Genomic DNA, 21613 nt, shown 5'->3' with positions numbered 1-21613 from the left:
GAGGCTGAATGTTCTTGACTGCTGAAGTGTTCCCCGACTGTGAGGGAACACTCCTGCCTGGGGATTGTTGCACGGTGTCCGTTCATCCGTTGTCGCAGTGTCTGCATGGTCTTGCCGATGTACCATGCTCCGTGGCATCCTTCTCTGCTCAGATGAGGAGGAACGCGATGGACACCTACAGACACTGAAAGACGCCCTTGTAAGAACGCGATATGACGCTCGACTCGACGATCGACAGTTCCGACGGGCCACAGTGAAAAATCGCATAGACCTCCTCAGAAGACAAACCCGGGACACAACCAACAGAGTACCCTTCATCGTCCAGTACTTCCCCAGAGCGGAGAAACTATGCCATGTTCTTCGCAGCCTTCAACATGTCATCAATGACGACGAACACCTCGCTAAGGACATCCCCACGCCTCCACTACTCGCTTTCAAACAGCCACCCAACACTCAAACAGGTCATCGTTCACAGCAAATTACCCAGCTTTCAGGAGAACAGCGACCACGATGCCACACAACCCTGCCACAGCAACCTCTGCAAGACATGCCAGATCATCAACACAGATACCATCATCACACATGATGACACCATCCACCAGGTACATGGTACATACTCATGTGACTCGGCCAGCGTTGTCTACCTCATACGTGGCAGGAAAGGATGCCCCGGAGCATGGTACATCGGCGAGTCCATGCAGACACTGTGACAACGGATGAACAGACACTGCACAACAATCACCAGGCAGAAGTGTTCCCTCCCAGTCGGGGAACACTTCAGCAGTCAAGGACATTCAGCCTCCGATCTTCGGGTAAGCATTCTCCAAGGCGGCCTTCGAGCCACACGACAACGCAAAATCGTCGAGCAGAAACTGATAGCTAAGATCCGCACCCATGAGGACGGCCTCAACCGAGATCTTGGGTTCATGTCACACTACATGTAACCCCACCTGACGCAGGGACATCCAGACTCCTGTCGACATTGGCTTGTTCTCTCTACACAGATGCGGCCGGACCTGCTGTGATTTCCAGCAAAAAAAAAGATTCTTGTTTGTTTTTTTGTTTTTCATACAGACCCCAGCATCTGCAATAATTGACCCCTTGTGACCCCACCTCATTGTTCTTTGATGTAAGGTTTTCCTGACTGAACTGTTTGGACACCATTCACGCCTTTGATTGCTGTGATTATCTCTCTGCCGACGTTTGTTAAATGGCAGTTGGAAATATTACCTGTAAACATCTGACATGATTCTCTGACTGTATAAGCTGTGTCTTTTTGCATTTCTCCACTTCACCTGATGAAGGAGCAGCGCTCCGAAAGCTTGTGATTTCAAATAAAGCTGTTGGACTATAACCTGGTGTTGTGTGACTACTTACATTTGTCCACCCCAGTCCTACTCCGGCATCTCCACACCTAGGATAATCCAGCAAGTGGAAACATCTTCTCTACATCTCCCCTATCAAGGCTCTTCGTAAGTTGAAAGACTTCTATCAAATCACCCATCTGCCTTCTCTCTTCTGCAGAAGGAAACCCTGCTTGTTCAATTTTTCCTGACAGTTATAAACTCTCAGTTCTGGTATAAACCTTGTAAATATTTGTTGAAACATCTCCAGTGCCTCTGTAGCCATTTTGCAATGCGTCTGTCTCGCCGGGATACCCCACCTTGCCAGAATTATTTCCCCTTATCAAAATAGTACTAAAAATGAAAGAAAGCCTTTCAGTGTGCTTTCCACTTTTGATAACGCGTGGTGTCCCTGCCGTTTCCTACAATTATCGCCCTTTCATCCCAAACTCTCCATTCCCCTCAGTTGGCCTTCAGCAACCGTGGGTAACAAGGGAAATTAGTGATAGCATAAGATCCAAGGAGAGGACATACAAATTGGCCAGAAAAAGCATTAATCCTGAGGATTGTGAACAGTTCAGGATTCAACATAGGAGGACAAAGGGATTAATTTAGAAAGGGAAAATAGGATATGAGAGTAAGCTTTCAGGGAACATAAGAACTGACTGTAAAAGCTTTTATAGATATGTGAAGAGAAAAAGATTGGTGAAGTCAAGCGTAGGTCCCTTGCAGCCAGAATCGGGGGAATTTATAGTGGGGAACAAAGAAATGGCAGACCAACTAAATACATATTTTGGTTCTGTCTTCGCAAAGGAGGATAAAATAACCTCTCAGAAAAACCAGAGAACATAGGGTCTAATGAAAGGGTGGAACTGAAAGAAATCAGTATTTGTAGGGAAATGGTGTTAGGAAAATTGATGGGACTGAAGGCCGATAAATCCCCAGGGCCTGATAATCTACATCCCAGAGAACTTAAGGAATTGGCCCTAGAAATAATCGATGCATTGCTGGTCATCTTCCAAAACTCGATAGACTCTAGAACAGTACCCATGGATTGGAGGGTAGCTAATGTTACCCCACTATTCAAAAGAGGTTTGGAGGAAAAGCGGGGAATTATGGACCGGTAAGCATGACATCGGTATTGGGGAAAATGCTAGAGACCATTATAAATGATTAATAGCACAGCACTTGGAAAGCAGTGACAAGATCGGACGAAATCAACATGGATTTACAGAAGTTAAATCATGCTTGACTAACCTACTGGAATATTTTGAGGATGTAACTGGTAAAATAGATAAGGGAGAACCAGTGGATGTGGTATATTTGGACATTCAGAGGCTTTCGATAAGGTCCCACATAAGAGATTAGCGTGCAAATTAAGGCACATGGGATTGGGGGCAAGGTGTTGACTTGGATAGAGAACTGGTTAGCGGACAGAAAGCAAAGAGTTGGAATAAACCGGTCGTTTTCTGAGTTGCAGGCAGTGACTAGTGGTGTACCACAAGGATCGGTCCTAGGACCCCAGCTGTTCACAATATATATTAATGAGCTTGATGAGGGAATTGGATGTAATATCTCCAAATTTGCAAACGACACAAAGCTGGGTGGGAGGGTATACTGTGAGGACGATGTCATGAAACTCCAGTACGATTTGGACAGGTTAGGTGATTGGGCAGAAACATGGCAAATGCACTATAATGTTCATAAATGTGAGGTTATCCACTTTGGTGGCAAAAACAGGAAGGCACATTATTATTTGAATGGCAATACTTTGGGAGAAGGGGAAGTGCAAAGAGACCTGGATGTTCTTGTGCACCAGTTGCTGAAGGTAAGCATGCAGGTGCAGCAGGCGGTTAAGAAGGCAAATGGTATGTTGCCCTTCGTAGCAAGAGGGTTCGAGTACAGGAACAAGGATGTCTTGCTACAGTTGTACAGGGCGTTGGTGAGACCGCACCTTGAGTATTGTGTGCAGTTTTGGTCGCCTTATCTGAGGACGGACCTTCTTGCCATGGAAGGAGTGCAGCGAAGATTCACCAGGCTGATACCTGGGATGGCAGGAATGATGTATGTGGAGAGATTTTGTCGACTGGGCTTATACTCACTGGAGTTCAGAAGATTGAGAGGGGATCTCATCGAACCCTATAAAATTCTGTCAGGCCTGGACAGACTAGATGCTGGACGGATGATCCCGATGGTCGGGGAGTCCAGAACCCGGGGTCATCGTCTAAGGATAAGGGGTAGGACATTTAGGACTGAAATGAGGAGGAATTTCTTCACCCAGAGGTAGTGATCCTGTGGAATTATCTGCCACAGAGTGCGGTGGATGCCAGTTCATTAAATATATTCAAGAAAGAGTGGGATATATTTCTTAAGGCTAAAGGGATCAAGGGATATGGGGAGAAGGCAAGGACAGGATGCTGAATTTGAATGATCAGCCATGATCTCATTGAATGGCGGAGCAGGCTCGAAGGGCCGAATGGCCTATTCCTGTTCCTATCTTCTGTGTTGCTATGTTTCTATGGTTCTGAAGTGCTTGAATGATGCTGTCCAGCACATTTCTTGTGGGACTGATGCAGCACTTCCTTAGATTTGACGGTGGTTTGTTTCCCCATTCAGGAGAAAGTGCAGAGTGTGAAGCAGCTCCGCTTGGCTTTACCTGGAATGTAAACCAGGGGCAAGGAAGCGGTCATTAATGTGGGTGGTAACAGTGGCAGAAAGCAGATAATAAGCAACATGTGAGTCTTCCACTGGTTTCCGACATGTCGGTCTGATTGAAGGAAGGGCTGTCGGGAAATGATGGGGCGGGGTGAAGTGTATTGAGGCCCCTCCTGCACTTTGCTATCCAGCTGTCTGCTGATCACTGCAATGAGGCTCGTGCGTTGGTAGAGGTGTAAATGGTTATTATAACGCACTTTATTTTGGAAACTGACTCATGTTATCTTGGCTGCTCTGGAAGTTCACTGATCATCGCCTGACTTTCAGTGGCCATTGTATTGTAAGATCAGTAGTTGAGAACCTGTCTCTTCTCCACTCATCACATCCTCCCAGCCCGATGGCCGCCCACTCAATGCCCATTTCATGTTATTGTTTGGATTGCCAGAGACCTCCCTGTGCTTTGCTCAGAACAGTCGGATATTCAGCATTACACCGCAATCTGGATCTGGCCTCATCCAAAGGGGGAGTGTTCTCCACATCTGGATCTTTCCCATCACGTTCCCGTTCATGACCAGGGCTCTCATTGCTCCGTTGGTCAATCACGGGTTCATTCTCCATCAGCTAGTAGATAACCTGCACTGTGGGACATTAAAGCGAAGCGACACCTTCCTCCCTCTCGTTTTACCATTACAGCAACTCCTTCCGGAGCCAATGCTTTCCATCATCTTTGCAGGGCAGATGGAGTCCAGCTTGGCATGGTGAAATCTGTCGGGAGCTGTTCAGGGCCCCTTAGTTGAGAACAGTTACTAATCTATGACATTCTCTGCCCCAGTGCTGATTGCAGATGAGTGCTTTGTGAGTCGGGATAACATTACTTTCCTGTGCTGAACCATGAGATTGTGATGATCAGCGGTTCAGTACCACTGATGGATTCAGTACAACCCAACGCCACGGATCATTGTGATGGAGACAATCTGGGGACAAAAGTTCAGCTTAGGGTCAAATGGGAGGCCGAGAATGTGAAAAGTCTGTTTCAGCCTGAGACATTGGCCAGGGAGGGAGATGGAGTCGTTAGCTAGAGAACGGAGTTCGTCGCAGGGACCAAAGACACTGGATTCATTCTGCCCAATGTTTAATTGAAGGAAATGTTGACTCTTCCAGGACCGCATGTTAATCAAATACTTTGATATCACAGAATTAGTGGAGGTGTGGAGAGAGCTGTTACTGAGGTAGAGAGATGAGTCATCAGTGTATATATGGAACCTGACGTTGTATTACCGGATGATGTTGCTAAGGTGCAGAATGTAGATAGCAGGACAAAAGAATGTAACCTTCGGGGACTCCAGAGGTAACGATGCAAAAGCTGGAATATAAGCCATTGCAGGATATTCTCTGGCTGTGACTGCATAGGGAGGAGTGAAACCAGGTGAAGGCAATTCACTCAGCTGGAAAATGGAGCAGTGTCATTGGAGAAGGATGGTGTCATCAACCGTGTCAAGAACAGAAGGAATGAGGAGGGACAGTTCACCATGGTGGCAGTCACGTAGGAATATCATTTGTGACTTCCATAAGGACCGTTTCAGTGCTGTGGCAAGGGCAGTAATTTAATTATATAGTTTCAAACATGGTGTGGCTGGAAAGATGGTCACGGATCTGTGAAACGACTATATGTTCAAGGAGAGGAATAGGAGTTGGGAGATGGGGTGGTAATTTGCAAAGACAGAGGGGTCAAGGGTGGATTTGTTAGATGGGGGAGATGCCGGTACATTTGAAAGGAAACAGACAATAGCAGAGCTGAGGGAGCCGTTCATAACAACAGCTAGCATGAGGGATCGAACGGGAAGCTGGGTGATCAGCAGATTAGTGGGAAAAGGGCCGAGAGAGCACGAGGTTGGGCTCGTGGACAAAATGAGCTCGGAGAGGACACAATGGGAAATAGGGAACATAGGGAAATTCACGATAATATTGTAGCTATTCAAAAACAAATACAGAGCAAGCGAATTTAGAGGAATACGCCAACTGTTAATTAGAAGTAGAAGAAAGGTGACTTTAGTGGAACACAGTAACTGTTATATTATAAACTAGCTGAAGTGCCCTGCGGTGCCGAGGGTCTTTTGAGGGTATGTTGTTTTTGGAAGAGAGAGAGCGAGCGACTGGGGGGAAGAGAGAGATCAAGCGACTGGGGGGAAGAGAGAGAGCGAGCGACTGGGGTTAAGAGAGAGCGGGAGACTGGGGGGAAGAGAGAGAGCGAGAGACGGGGGAAGAGAGAGCGAGAGACTGGGGGGAAGAGAGAAAGCGAGAGGTTGGGGGAAGCGAGAGAGCGAGAGACTGGGGGGCAGAGAGAGAGGGAGAGACGGGGGAGAGAGAGAGAGACTGGGGGGAGAGAGAGAAACGGGGGAGAGTGAGAGAGACGGGGAGAGAGAGAGAGAGACTGTGGGGAGAAGAGAGAGAGAGAGACTGGGGGAGACGAGAGAGAGAGTGAGAGACTGCGGGAGAGAGAGTGACTGGGGGAGAGAGAGACTGGGGGAGAGAGCCGTGGGGAGAGAGAGAGACAGGGGAGAGAGACACTGGGGGGAGAGAGACTGGGGGAGAGAGAGAGAGAGGGGGGAGAGAGAGTGGGGAATAGAGAAACTGGGGGAGAGAGAGAGAGGGGGAGAGAGAGTGGGGGGAGAGAGAGAGGGGAGAAGGAGGGGGGACAGGGAGGGGAGGGGAGTGGAGAGAGGGGGGAAGGTAGGGGGGAAAGGGGAGGGAGGGGGTGAAGGAAGGGGGAGAGAGGGGGGGAAGGGAAGGGGGGAGGGAGGGGGAAGGGGAAGAGAAGGAGGGAGGGAGGGGGATTTAGGGGAGGAAGGGTGGAGGGAGGGGGTAAGGGGGAGGGAGGGGGCGAAGGGTTGGAGGGTGGGGCAAGGGGGGAAGGAGGGAGGGGGGCAGGGAAGAGGAAGGGAAGGGGGAGGGAGGAGGGGAAGGAAAAGGGGGAAAAGGGGGAAGGGAAGGGGAGAGGGGGGAAGGGAAGGGGAGAGGGGGGAAGGGAAAGGGAGGGGGAGGGGATATGGGAGGGGGAGAGGAGGGAGGGGAGGGATGGAGGGGAAGGGACGGGGGAAGGGCCAGGGGGAAGGGAAGAGGGAAAGAGAGGGGAAGAGAGGGGTGGAGGAGAGAGGGGGGAAGGGAGGGGGAGGGGAGGGGACGGGGACGGGAGGGAGGGGGTAAGGGAGGGAGTGAGTGAGGGAGGGAGCGGAAATAAGGGGAGAAGGGCGGGGGGAAGGGTACGGGAGGGGGGAAGGTGAGGGGGAAGGGAGGAGTGGAAGGGGAGGAGGGGGGGAAGGGAGGAGGGGGAAGGCAGTTGGTGGAAGGGAGGGGGAGGGGGGAAGGGGGCGGAGGGGAGGAAGGGGGGAGGATGGGGAGGGGAGGGGGGAGGGGGAAGGGAGGAAGGGGGTGTCTCGGAGGGGGGAAGGGGTTGTGGGAGAGGGGGAAGATTTTGTGTGGGAGGGGGGAATGTGGTGTGTGGGAGGGGGGAAGGGGGTGTGTGGGAGTGGGGTAAGGGGGTGTGTGTGGGGGGGAACGGGGTTTGTGGGAGGGTGAAAGTGGGTGTGTGGGTGGAAGGGTTGTGTGGGAGGGAGGAAGGGGGTGTGTGGGAGGGGGAGAAGGGGTGTATGGGAGGGGGAGAGGGTGTGTGTGGGAGGGGGGAATGGAGATATGTGGGGGGGAAGGGGGTGTGTGGGGAGGAAGTGGGTGTGTGGGAGGGGGGACGGGGTAGTGTGGGAGGCGGGTAAGGGCGTGTGTGGAGGGGGAAGGGGGGAAATGAGGGGAGAGGAAGGGGGTTTGTGGGAAGGGGGAAGGGGGTGTGTGGGAGTTCGGTAACGGGGAGAAAGGGAGAGGGTGGAGCCAGCAGACCCTCTCCCCTCTGCCACTGTTGGTCCCTGTCTGGGCCGGAAGACTGGGACTGGATTTGCGCTGCCGGCCATTGGAGAAGACGAGGCCTCGGGCCCCTGCACTGACATGGCCCAGGTAACTTTTAATACCTTGAAGCATGAAACTTAAAGTACTTATAAAACATTTTTGGTAAATCTTTCTATAACATACACTTCACAACCTCAACAAAGTTTTTATTAAATAATGGGTTCCTCACCTGTCACTGCTGTATCAGAAATAACAATGGCCGCCGGTTGCTTTTCAGTTGGAAAGATTAGGACCCGATTGGGAGCACTGAAGCCCCACCCACTCTATGTTCCTGTACTAAGATGGCCACGCATGCACTCTGTTACACACTGAATCAAAATGGCGTTGCACTGAAACTTTTCACCCTCCTTGACAAAGTTGGCTGCCGTTAACCTGGGGCTGTCAGCAGAAGAAATCCCATCAGCTGCAAACACGGGATCTTCAGATACATATTCGCGGCTTGCGACCTTCCCCAGTTGCTTATGAAGCCTCCCCACCTACCGACCCCGGGAATGGAGCTGAGGCAGCAGACCCTCTCCCCTCTGCCTGTGTTGATCCCTGTCGAGGCCGGGAGCCTGGGACTGGAGTTCTGCTGCTGGCAGTTGGAGAAGCATAGGCCCCGGACCCCCGCACTGACAAGATCCCAAGAAATAAATCACATACTGGACTCATTTATTACACGCAAATTATAAAATGAAATAGTTGGGCTCCTTAGTACCAAATTTGTGCTGGATAAAATCCCCTTCACACAAACAGAAAGTGGGAAAAATAAATCAATAGTTAGTAGTTATGAATCAAGATGGCGGTGGGACGGGAGGTGCCTAGCTCGGGCGTGGCTTTGAGGCCTGCAAAAATGGTGAAAGTTAGGACAATTATAGAGGTTAGAGAAAAGATTTACAGGTTAATTAACTTTTTTTAAAAGCAACTTATTTTTTTGCTGGAAATGTAGATTTGAAAAGAAATACGCAGAAAATGGGAAAAAGAAATGAAGAGTTTGGAATCAAGATGGCGGCCTCTCACCTCATTTCAAAATGATAAGGCCCACCCACACACGCACCGATTGGTCAACCGTCAGGTCACTGAACTGTAGGATTGGTCAAACGTCCTGGCACTCGACTGTAGGATGGCCCACCCGCACACGAAATGAACCCGCCCCCATGACGCAGCGATCGGTCGACCATCGGGTCACTCGACCGGACGATTGGTCAACCTTCACCTCACTCGATGCTAATGAGTGGATAATGAGCGGAATTTTGAAAGTTTTTTGGATACTTTCGGCACAATTTTTGTCCGATCAAAAAGTAAATATGCCTACAAGAGTCCCCTAATGATGGGCTTTCTTTTGATATAACATATGTGTAGGTACGCTCTATAACTTGTGAGTGTATAACCGGACAGACAGACAGACAGAGAGACAGACAGAGAGACATACCGTTTTATTTATATATATAGATAAAGTACAGTGAAACACAGGAGAATGCAGAAACTGTTTAAATGTAAATGCGGAATAGGGGGATATATCTGAACACAGTAACTGTTTATATATTAATGGGGAATAGGGGGTTATAGGAGAACACAGTAACTGTTTAATTATAAATGGATAAAAGTGGGATATAGTGGAACACAGTAACTGCTTAATTATAAATAGGGAATAGCAGGATATAGTGGAACACAGTAACTGTTTAATTATAAATGGGAAATAGCGGGATATAGTGGAACACAGTAACTATTTACTTATAAATGGGTAATAGTGGGAAATAGTGGAACACAGTAACTGTTTAATTATAAATGGGGAATAGGGGATATTGTCTAACACAGTAACTGTTTAATTATTAACGGCAATAGGAGGATATAGGGGAACACAGTAACTGTTTAATTATAAATGCAGAATGGGGATATAGGGGAACACACAAACTGTTTAATTATAAATGGGCAATATGGGGTTATAGGGGAGCACAGCAACTGTTTATCTATAAATGTAGAACGGTGGATAAAGGTAAACACGGTAATGGATTAATTATAAATGCGGAATGGGGGGATATAGTAGAACCCAGCCACTGTTCAACTATAATGGGGAATAGTCGATATAGGGGAACACAGCATCTGTTCAATTATAAATGGGGAATGGGGTATAGTTGAACACTGTAACTATTTAATTAGTACAAGAATAAAGTTGAATGTAGTAGAAGGTAGTAACTTTTTAATTAAAAATGAGGCACACGGGGATTATGGGAAACATGGTAACGTTTTAATTAGGAACAGAAAACGGGGGAATTAAGGGGAATATAATATATATTTAATTATAAATAGAGAACATGAAATTTATGAGAACACAGTACCAGTTTAATTAAAAATTGGTCTAATGGAACTTAGTAACCATGTAGATAGAAGTAGGGCTCAGGGGAACATATTTTCTGTTTAATAACGAACTGATGTCATGGAATGTCAGGGAAACACAGTACGGGTTTGATTAGAAACAGAAAAACCCAAGGGAACACATCAACTATTTAAGCAGAAAAAGGGGGCAGGAGAATCACAACAAAATGGGACTGAATTTGACACGGTAATGTAATGGTTAACATGTTCAAGCCTTTGATTTCAATTTTATATGTTTGTATTAGATGATGTGATTCATTACACATCGCCTTCTCACGATTGCACCTGGGTGCAGATGCATCACTGAACGATGGAATAAAACCTCCGCCTGCTGACTTACTCCTGCCTTAAACACAGTTGCCATCTGAATCCAGTTAAATGAGAATTTGCCTATTACACAGAACAGCCCACAATTCACCACCACTTCATTCATAATCTGGATGCCAGCCGGATTGGCAGAACCTGGGGTCCACGGGGAAATGTAACCATGTGGCATTTGCCTTTTTGAACCCCAGTATGATGCGGGACATTAACATTTGTTGGGAAAAGGGGGACCTTAAACACAATTAATAACTGAAGCCCATTCACATTTAAAGTACTGAGGCTATTGTTAGAGTAAGGTTTTCAGTAAGGTCCTTGAACATTGGAGTGAGGTGTCATCGGCTTATTGAGCGTGCAGTACGTGCAATGCTACTTAAACACACACGTAAAATGCACAAATTCCAGCCACACCTGATGATGGTTGGTTGGGAATCCACAAAAACATAGAAACATAGAAGATAGGAGCAGGGGTACGCCATTCGTCCCCTCGAGCCTGTTGCGCCATTTAATGAGACCATGGCTGATCATCGAAACTGTGTACACTGTTCCTGCCTTCTCCCCATATCCCTTGATCCATTTAGCCTTAAGCAATATATCCAACTCCTTCTTGAACACATTAAATGAATTGGCCTCAACTCCCTTCTGTGGTAGAGAAATGCACAGGTTCACCAGTCTCTGGGTGAAGAAGTTCCTCCTCATCTCAGTCCAAGATGGCCTACTCCTTATTTTTAGACTGTGATCCCTGGTTCTGAACTCCCCCGCCATCAGGAACATCCTTACTGCATCTAGTCTGTCTAATCCTGTTAGAATTTTATAAGTTTCAATGAGATACCCTCACATTCTTCTAAACTCTAGCGAATATAAGCCTAATCGACCCAATATCTCTTCATACGTCATTCCTGAAATCCCAGGTATCAGCCTGGTGAATCTTCGCTGCACTCCCACAGTGCAAGAACATCCTTCCTCAGATAAGGCGACCAAAACTGCACACAGTTCTCAAGATGTGGTCTCACCAAGGCCCTGTACAACTGCAGCAAGACATCCTTGCTCTTGTACTCGAATCCTCTCGCTATGAAGGCCAACATACCATTTGTCTTCTTAACAGTCTGCTGCGACTGCTGCACAAGGACAGCCAGGTCTCGTTGCAAATATTAATTGCAAACAGCTCGGTTTATATATTTCTATCACTTCATCAACATGGAAATCCACACAATTCTATATTATGTAAATATATTGGTCCAGAACTTCCCACGGGTGCAAGCCTCCAACCTGCACTTACCGAGAGCACCGGCCGTTCAGCAGTGGGCCCACGTGGGAGTCCAATCCTGGGCCTCCTCCAACTGCCGGCATGCAGTGCTTGCCTATCCCAGGGGCGCAGTTAGTTTGATGCATCCACTGGGATCACGTGGGCCATGGAGAGCCAATGGCAGCAGGGAATGCTTCATTCATATGTTTGACAGGAAGAGCTGTCAAACCAATAAATACTATAAGCCCCAAAACATCACTAAAACATCAAATAAATTTTAAAACAAATCACAATTTTAAAATAACTATAAATTACATAAAATAACTATTTTAAACAATAATTTAAATTTGTGAAAACATTAATAACATATTCTAACGGAACTAAAAATAAACTTACCTGTCTTTAAAATATTTAAAAATAATAAACCTGTGGAAAAAATGTTTTTATTTTTATTAATTCACCACTTACCTTGTTAAAAGCAGGCCTTGCGGCAGCTTTCTATATATTTAACTCCTGGAACTTCCGGAATAAGGTGGAAAAAACCATAAGTTTAATGCGCACGCACTGCCTCTCCAGCGCATGTGTTCCACCCGTGAACCCCTTCTTTCAAGAGAATGGAAGTGTCGGTTTCCCGCGCATGCAGATTACATGCACGAAACCGGCACTTTTGTTGGGCCTACGCGTGAGTACCCCGTGCGTACTCATATGTTTGATCCCGAATCTCTGGGCTCCAATACTTACAATTCAACTCAATATAAGGATAATTAATTTACATTAATATATCAATCACGATAGCTTTCCTTACTAAACAAGCTGTGTTTCTCCTTTGGGCTAATAATTATTTTCACCTTAGTTTCGCTCTTGACCCGTATAATTACAATTCTACCAATTGAAACCTGGAATGATAAGTCTTGCTTTGTTTCTGTATCACTGATGTCAATGAAAAATGATAATGTTGGTCCAGATGTATTAATTTGCAGAAGAATCACTTTCCCTCACGTTATCAAAAGATTAAAGATCTCCACAAATTCATGAATCACCTTGGGATGGCATGTCTGTAATTACACATCTGATTACTTCATCCTGCAACTGACAATTGCTGCACGGTCAGCCCTGACCCATCAGCCAGCGCACTGGTATTTAGACTGACTTCTACTTCCCTACTTAACAGGCAAGGGCTAAAGTTTGAAACTACTACAATATAAAGAGAAACCAATACAGTATAACATTAAAGGACCTCAGGATAATCTGATTAAACCTATGCTCATAGTGCCCTCTCTGTTGGCGTTAGAGCATTCAAGGCCATCACTAAACAATAATTCATCAGTATCAAGTATGTATCTCGACCTACTCATTTGTGCAGATCTCTACCCATTCGTTTTATATCTGTTTTCATTCTCCAGAGATGAATTAATCATTTAGACAGTGGTGTTATCAGTGTGACTAACCACGTCATTGGCTTGTTCCTCTGGGAATCTTCATCAAGTGTTTCGCATGCTGGTTGCTTCACAGGCCTCAGATCACTTCTGCTCACACAGCGATATCCCAAGATCATCCAGCATAAGATATCCGGTACAGGCCACTCCTGCCCTTTCTGACAATCTGTCAATGGATCGGGTGTCCAGAGGTGTTCCAATAGAATCTTTCCCTGCATGTCCCGTTGTTAAAGAAAATGAAAATCTAACGAATACATTCTCATTTGTAGTCGTTATAATGTGATGTGGGCATCGTTGGCAAGGCCATCATTTATTGCCCATCCATAATTGCCATTGAGAAGGTTGTGGTGAGCAACCTTCTTGAAACCCTGCAGTCTGTGTGGTGAAGGAACTCCCACAGTACTGTTACGTAGGGAGTTCCAGGATTTTGACCCAGGGACGATGAAGGATCAGCGATATACTTCTACGTCAGGGTGACGTGTGACTAGAGCAGACTTGGAGGTGGTAGTGTTCCCATGCGTCTCAGTCCCTTGTCCGTCTAGGGGGAAGGGTTCATGGTTACGGGAGGTTCTGCTGAAGAAGCCTTGGTGAGTTGCTGTAGTGCATCTGGTAGGTGGTACACTCTGCAGCCATGGTCCGTCGGTGGTGAAGGGAGTGATTGTTTAATGTGGTGGATGCGGTGCCAGTCAAGCGGGCTGCTTTGTCTTGGATGGAGTCAAGATTCTTGATTATTCTTGGAGCTGCACTCATCCAGACAAGTGCAGAGTATTCAATCACAGTCCTTACTTGTGCCTTGTAGATGGTAGAAAGCCTTTGGAGAGGCAGGAGGTGAGACACTCGCCGCAGAATACCTGGCCTCTGAACTACTCATGTTGCCACAGTATTTATATCGCTGCTCTTGTTAAGTTTCTCCTCATTGTTCAGTAGTAAGAAGGACACAACCATTTCCCCCAGAAAGCTATCAATTAGCCACTTTAACTATACTTTCCTGATTTAACAATATTTTCTATTCATACCTGGTTACTCAGGCGACTTAATTTAAACAGGGACGGGAACTGATAAATACAATCTGACTTCTTCCATCAGTTGAGAGGTCTGTAAAGAATGGCCATTGATTAAATAATAAACGTAAGAGATTTAGAACTGAGGGTAGGTGAAACTTCTTTAAATGGAGAGTTGTGAGACTGGTTTATTGGAGGCAGAAATTACGTCAATATTCAATTGTACAGATGGATGAATAAAAATAGGTTGAAGTGATGTTGAGGCATTGCGTATGCAGAGATTGGAAGTAATTGTTAGGGTGGAAGGCAATCGCCAACTACGACTTTTTGGTTCGAATAGCTTGCTCGCCTGTCGTAACACTGCAACATGTTGATGGCCCGTAGAAGTTTTCAGTAAATTTCTGTGAATAAAGATGTCTAGTGTCACCTTGACCAGTCAATGTCTCCATCATTCGACACTGATCAGGAGACAAGGCCCCGTTCTATTGGTCCAGGAGACAATGGGGAGCGGAGTCCGATGGGGAAGCCAGCGCCTGCAACATTCACACCAATATTACAGAAATACAGATAACCTCCATTGTAACACGTTGTTTCTACACTAAAGGAAACCGTATCTGTTAATTAAACTGTGGCGATTCCTTCAAGTCCCTGTGGTGTGAGGCAGTTAACGCTGATGCCCACATATTCTACCCCACCGCTGAAGCTCAGTCATGACTGTTCTAGAAACAAAGAAGATAGGAGCAGGAGTAGGCCACTTCGCCCTTCGAGTCTGCTCCGCCATTCAACGAGATCATGGCTGATCATCCAACCCTAGCACCCGGTCCCTACACCGACAGCCATCCCACACAAGCCCTATCCCCGTAACCCCGCGTATTTAATCCCCCCTAACACTAAGGGCCAATTTTTATCATGGCCAATCAAACTAACCCGCACATCTTTGGACTGTGGGAGGAAACAGGAGCACCTGGAGGAAACCCGCACAAACACGGGGAGAATGTGCAACCTCCACACAGACAGTCACCCGAGGCCGGATTTAAACCCGGGTCCCTGGCACTGTGAGGCAACAGTGCTAACCACTATGCCACCGTGCTGCGGGGATAGGGCTTGTGTGGGATGGCTGTCGGTGTAGGGACTGGGTACTAGGGTTGGATGATCTCTTTGAATCTTGAGCGGGAAGGGCGCTGTTTTACGGGAATCGATTATGTTCACCCGGTGAAAACGGCAGACATCGAACACACGGCACAAAGTGGAAGAAATGTTCTCTGATACCTGTTCATTCTCACAATAACAAACCATTTCCGTTCTGACGGAGAGACAGCTATTCTAAAATGGAACACGTGCTGTAATTTAACTCTAGTTCGGACAGGATGCTTTAGATAACTTTTTCATTAAAAAAAAAATGTTCAAGGATATTTCACCACATTCTTCAGCTCTTTGCTGAATTTATTTTGGGTAGCTGCATAAATAAGTGTGTTTGTACAGGAGCTCAAATACATGAGCATATATTCGGATTCAGTGGCAATATAGGCAGGGGCTGCATAATCGTCTCGATAATGCACGGTGTTTCTCAGTCTGGTAGTTTAAAAATTAACGATGGCGGATAACCACAATGGTATAAAACTGCGCGATACACTGAACAGTAAAATGATGCCCCCAGAACGCTGAAGGGAACATCACTCCCAGACACTGCAGTAGTTCTGGTGACCTCATATTAATTCTCTGAAAACTTCAGTCATCCATTGGTCAATTCAATTTGTTATGTACTGTAATGATTACTAGTGATGACTCGGCTCGAATATGACTGGTGTTGATCCGACTACAACACTGACAATTATGACCATATTCTAACATTCATGGTGGTGATGTTATTCGATTATTACTGGTGGTGACTGCACTCCAACAGTAGCAGTGGGGAGTCTACTCTGAAATTAGTGGTGCTGACATTCATCTAACATTACTAATTCTGACCACACTCGAACATTACTGGTGATGCCCTACTCTAACATTACTGGTGGTGATGCCACTTTAACATTACTCATGGTAACTATAGGCTATCATTAATGGGAATGGCCCTATCCTAAGATTACTGCTGGTGATCCTATTCTAATATTATTGGCGATGAACCTACTCTAACAATACTGGTGGTGATCCTATTTTAACATTATTGGTGTTGACGCTACTGTAACATTATTGGTCTTGACCCAACTCTATTATTACTTTTGGTGACTCTACTCTAACATTACTGGTGGTGATCCTATTGTAACATTACTGGTGGTGGCTCTACTCTAACATTACAGCCGGTGATCCTATTCTAAAATTATTGGTGTTGACCATAATCCAGCATTATTGTGGTGACCCTACTCTAAAGTTTCTGGTGGTGACCCTACCCTAACATTACTGGTGGTGACTCCAAACTATCATTACCGAACACCTCGAATTTCTTCACAGGGAGCAAGCGGAAGCAAAGCACAAACAGGAAGGAGTGCACGTCAACCCAAGCACCCCACCAACCCACCCTTTCAATCACCGTCTGCCCCACCTGTGACAGAGACTGTAGGTCCCGCTTTGGACTCATCAATCACCTGAGAACTCGTTTTTAGTGTGGAAGCAAGTCATCCTCAGTTCCAAGGCACTGCCTAAGAAGAAGAGAAGATTAGTGCTGCTGACCCTAGTCTAACATTACTGGCGTTGACCCTACTCCAACATTAATGGTGGTGACTCTACTCTATAATTACTGGTGGTGACTCAACCCTATCATTACTGGTGGCAACCCTAGACTAACATTACTGCTGCTGACCATACTCTATCATTACTGGTGTTGAGCCTACACTAACATTACTGGTGGTGAACCTACTCTATCGTTACTGGTGGTGACCCTACTCTAACATTACTGGTGTTGATGTTAATTTAAAATTAATAGTCGTGACCTCGCACTAACATTAGTGATAGTGAATCTACTCTAATTGTAATGTTGTTGACACTACTAAAACGTTGATGGCAGCAACCCTACTCTAACATTACTGATGGTGAACCAAATCTAACATTAGTGAAGGTGACCTTACTCCAATATTACAGATGCTGCATCTACTCTAACAATACATGTGGTATCTATCATCTGGCGTTACTGATGAGTACTGTACTCCATCATTACTATTGGTGAATGCACTCAAAAATGAATAGTGTTAATCCTATTCTAACTTGGTGGTGACAATAATCTAATATATTGGCGGGGACCCACTCTAACTTTAATGATGGTAACTATACTGTAAGATTAATGGTGATGAACGTGACTATTGATGCCTTTACACTTATTAAAGGGTTTGATAGAATAGACGTCCAGAAGAATTTTCTTCACATTTAGGGTGTCCAAAACTAGTAGTCATAAAGATAAGTTAGTCACTAATAAATCCAAAAGGGATTCAGGAGATTCATATTTAGTCAGAGAGTTGTTAGAATGTGGCATTTACTATATAATGGACCAGAAACTCGGGCCGGGGGGGCTTCCCGCGGGTGCAAGCCCCCAAACTGCACTTACCTAGCGCACCGGCCATTGAGCTGTGGGCCCCCGTGGAATTGCGATCCTGGGCCTCCTCCAACTGCCGCACGCAGTGCTTGCATATCCTGGGGTCGCAGTTAGTTTGATGCGTCCCCTGGGATCACGTGGGCCATGGAGAGCCAATGGTAGCAGGGAATGCTTCATTCATAAGTTTAACAGGAAGACCTGTCAAACCTATAAATACTATAAGCCCCAAAACATCACTAACTCTTCAAATACATTTTAATAAATCACATTTTTAAAATAAACTATAAATTACATGAAATAACTATTTTAAACAATAATTTAATTTTTTAAAAAAAATAATTTTTATTCTAACGGGGCTAAAAATAAACATACCTTTCTTTAAAGTATTTAGAAATAATCAACCTGTGGAAATATGTTTTAATTTTAATTAATTCACCATTAATTGGAAAAAGCAGGCCTTGTGCCTGCTTTTTACATGTCTAACTTCTGGAGATTTACCTTCCTGGGAAAACCTGCAAAAAAAATGTAAGTTCGATGCACACGCGCTGCCACTCCTGCGCACGCGTTCCACCTCTTAACCCCTTCTTTCAGGGGAACGGAAGTGCCGGTTTCCCGCGCATGTGCAGTGCATGCTCGAAACCGGCACTTCCATTGGGCTTACGGGTGAGTACCCCATACATACTCACCCGTGGAGACCAGAATTTCTGGGCCAATGAGTAGTTCAGGCGAGTGCCACCGATGCATTTGAGAGTAAGCTAGATAGGTACATGAATTAGAAAGAACTAGGAATAGACGATTGAGGTTACATTAAGTAGGATGGGGGGTGGCAAGTGTAAAGCATAAACACCTACACAGAGCAGTATGGCCAAATTCACCTGCTTCTGTTCTGTAATCCTATGTAATGTATAATTCTATGTAAAAAAATTAATAATTTATGAAATGTTAGACTTTATCTCAAGGGAGCCGAAAAACAAAGGGACACAAGTTACGCTACAGTTTAAATATTTTTTCCCTCCACCACCGGCGTACCATGGCGGCAGTGTGTACAATCTACAAGATGCACTGCAGCAACTTGCCAAGGATTCTTCGACAGCACCTCTCCCACCAGGAGCTCCACCAGAAGGACAGGAGCAGCAGGTGAAAAGCTACACCATCTTCGCCGAGTCCCTCTCCAAGTCACATACCATCAAGACTTGGGTATATATCACTAATTCTTCAAAGCCGCTGCCTCAAATTCCTGTCACTCCCTCCCTAACAACACTGTGGGATTACCATCATCACACGGAATGCAGCAGTTCAAGAAGATGGTCCACCACCATCTTCTCAGGTGCAACTAGGGATGAGCTATATATTCCAGCCTCTCCAGTGATACCCATACCCGCGACTCACTTTCAATGCTGCCATATTTCCGGGTTAGTACACCTAGCGAAAAGTGATCATACTGAAGTTGATTATAATTTATATTAAGTATAATTGCATAGTGATTACAACACAAAAAAGCCTATTCTGCCCAACTGGTCTTTGCCCGCATTTATACGCCACACCAACTTCCACCCACCCCTCTTCAGCTCACCCTATTACCATATCTTTCCGTTCTGTTCTACGTCATGTGCTTACTCAGCTTTCCCTTAAGTTCACTAAATTCGCTGGGAATAGAGACGGGAATTAATCTTCATCTGGTAATTAATGATGTCCCAATACATTATGACTGGAACTATCTTTTTCAAGATGCCGTGAAAGTAGACCAGTGCCAATTGAAATTGTGATCTTCCTGGGAAGGAAGCAAAGAATAATAAAAAGGTTTTAATCTTACACCTAGTGCTTTTGGTTTTCCCATCTGATTTCCAGGACCGGTTACTCTTTTGATCGGTGAATAAGTCCAGGAGCCTCCCCCTCTCACTGGGACTTTCCATGTACCAGATTGTGGGTAAATATTGGTTCTGATGACGCTCCGTTCAGTGCTCACTGAAGCCTCCATGTTCCAAGCAAAGTCAGGACAATATCACCTTAGTGAATAAGAAGCAAGTAGCACAGACATTAATATGCCAACATCTCACTTACTAATGATTAAACAATACTCTTTATGGTGTTACATTCTGACACTGGCAATTTGTGACACTTAACCAAGCTGGCACCGAAACTATATTAATATATTTCTAATTTAATTAATTTCGATTGTAGTTACAAGTGTGATGATTTTATGTCATGTACATGGAGTTACTTTCTTTCCATCTGGAGAAGTGCTTCGTTTTCACAATTCATGTGTTCAGGATTTTAATATTTTTTTCATAAAACCAGAAAAAAATGAGATCTCGGAAAATAACATTGATCCTAGTCTTGAAATTGAAAGAAGGAATGATTTGGGCCCCAATGATCAGCATATTTTTGCTGCCTTCCAGTTTTTTTTGCTCTCTGATATTCGTCCTGAAATTGCGAGCGTCTTGCTTTTGAATGAGATTTCACTATAATTATCAACCAAAATAATGTTTTCCGGAGCACATTTATGTTAATCTTCCAATAGCGCCGTGTGAAAATCTTCCCACTTAAGTTATATCATGGTGTCTATCATTATAATAATAAAACACTTCTGAAAAAAAAGTTATAGTATTGATGTGTGGGGCTGCACTGTCCATTCAAATACAAAATAACATAATTGCATCAATGTAAAAATTAAATTCTTAATTTGGTTGAACCTATACAAGTTAAGACAATTCCTTTAACTCTACTTTCTGTGAAGTAGAAATTGAATAAACAGATGTTCAAAATAAATTGACAGGATAAGATCCTTCCATTTGCCGAACAGACAGATTTTGGTGGAAATACCTTCATCTCTTCTAATTTCAAAAACGGAACATTAACTCAAGCAGGCATTTTAATTCACTTCTGACGTTCCAAACAACAATCATCTAAAAAACAGATATAGAATTAGAAACGTATTGAAGTTACAGCACAACACAACAGGCCAATTGGCCTAGCGAGTCACTGTTGGCGTTTAACATCAAAGCGGACAAATTACCGAAAATAATATTTGAGATAAAGGAGCTTGTTACAAACCCAGTGCTTATATTCAGTAAACAGTGGATTGTGAAATTTTCAACCGCAGCTCGGGATTTCTATATATAAATATTGGCACGGAAAATTCTTATCAGTAAACACGGAATATTGTGTGTAATTGTTGGATTACAATTAAGACATAAGCGTCACTGAAACTTTCAGACTGAAGACATGCAACAATCCGAGAAGATGCTGGATTATTTATGCAGATAAAATTATCACATTTTTATGTATATATTTCAGTTTGAGTGACAGTGCAAAAGAGACGATATCAAGTAAACTTTTATATGTCCCCGCCAGATTTCCCCCTCAATGGAGTTAAATGGAAGGAAAATTGGATGCGGCGTGTAATGGGCGCTATTTCCATAGCGCCCATTATATTCCATCGCCCAGAGTTATAATTACTCCCATTGTTCCCAACAACAGCCATGTCTCTTCCATAAAATGAATTGGATGTTCAGAATAAAGTCGGCATAGCTTACCCGTGATTATCGATCACCGATCGTTGCTCTGGGTCCTGTTTTAGAGCCCGAGAGCCTTGATGATCGGACAATTGGTTAATACTGCATGATTTAACCAAAATTAATTATTGGCTGGCGTTTGGGAATGGTGTGGTTCATTTTCACTGGTATGAAGAATCACACTGATTGGGTTAATCAACTGCTTTTATGTTATAATTTTTGTGCATTCTTTGGGACACCCTATTTCAAAGCATGAGTCCAATA

This window comes from Somniosus microcephalus, unplaced genomic scaffold, assembly GCF_052327205.1.
Source record: "Somniosus microcephalus isolate GS21.2 unplaced genomic scaffold, FLI_Smic_1.0 unresolved_chr2, whole genome shotgun sequence".
Taxonomy (NCBI): domain Eukaryota; kingdom Metazoa; phylum Chordata; class Chondrichthyes; order Squaliformes; family Somniosidae; genus Somniosus; species Somniosus microcephalus.
This window is presented reverse-complemented; position numbering follows the sequence as displayed.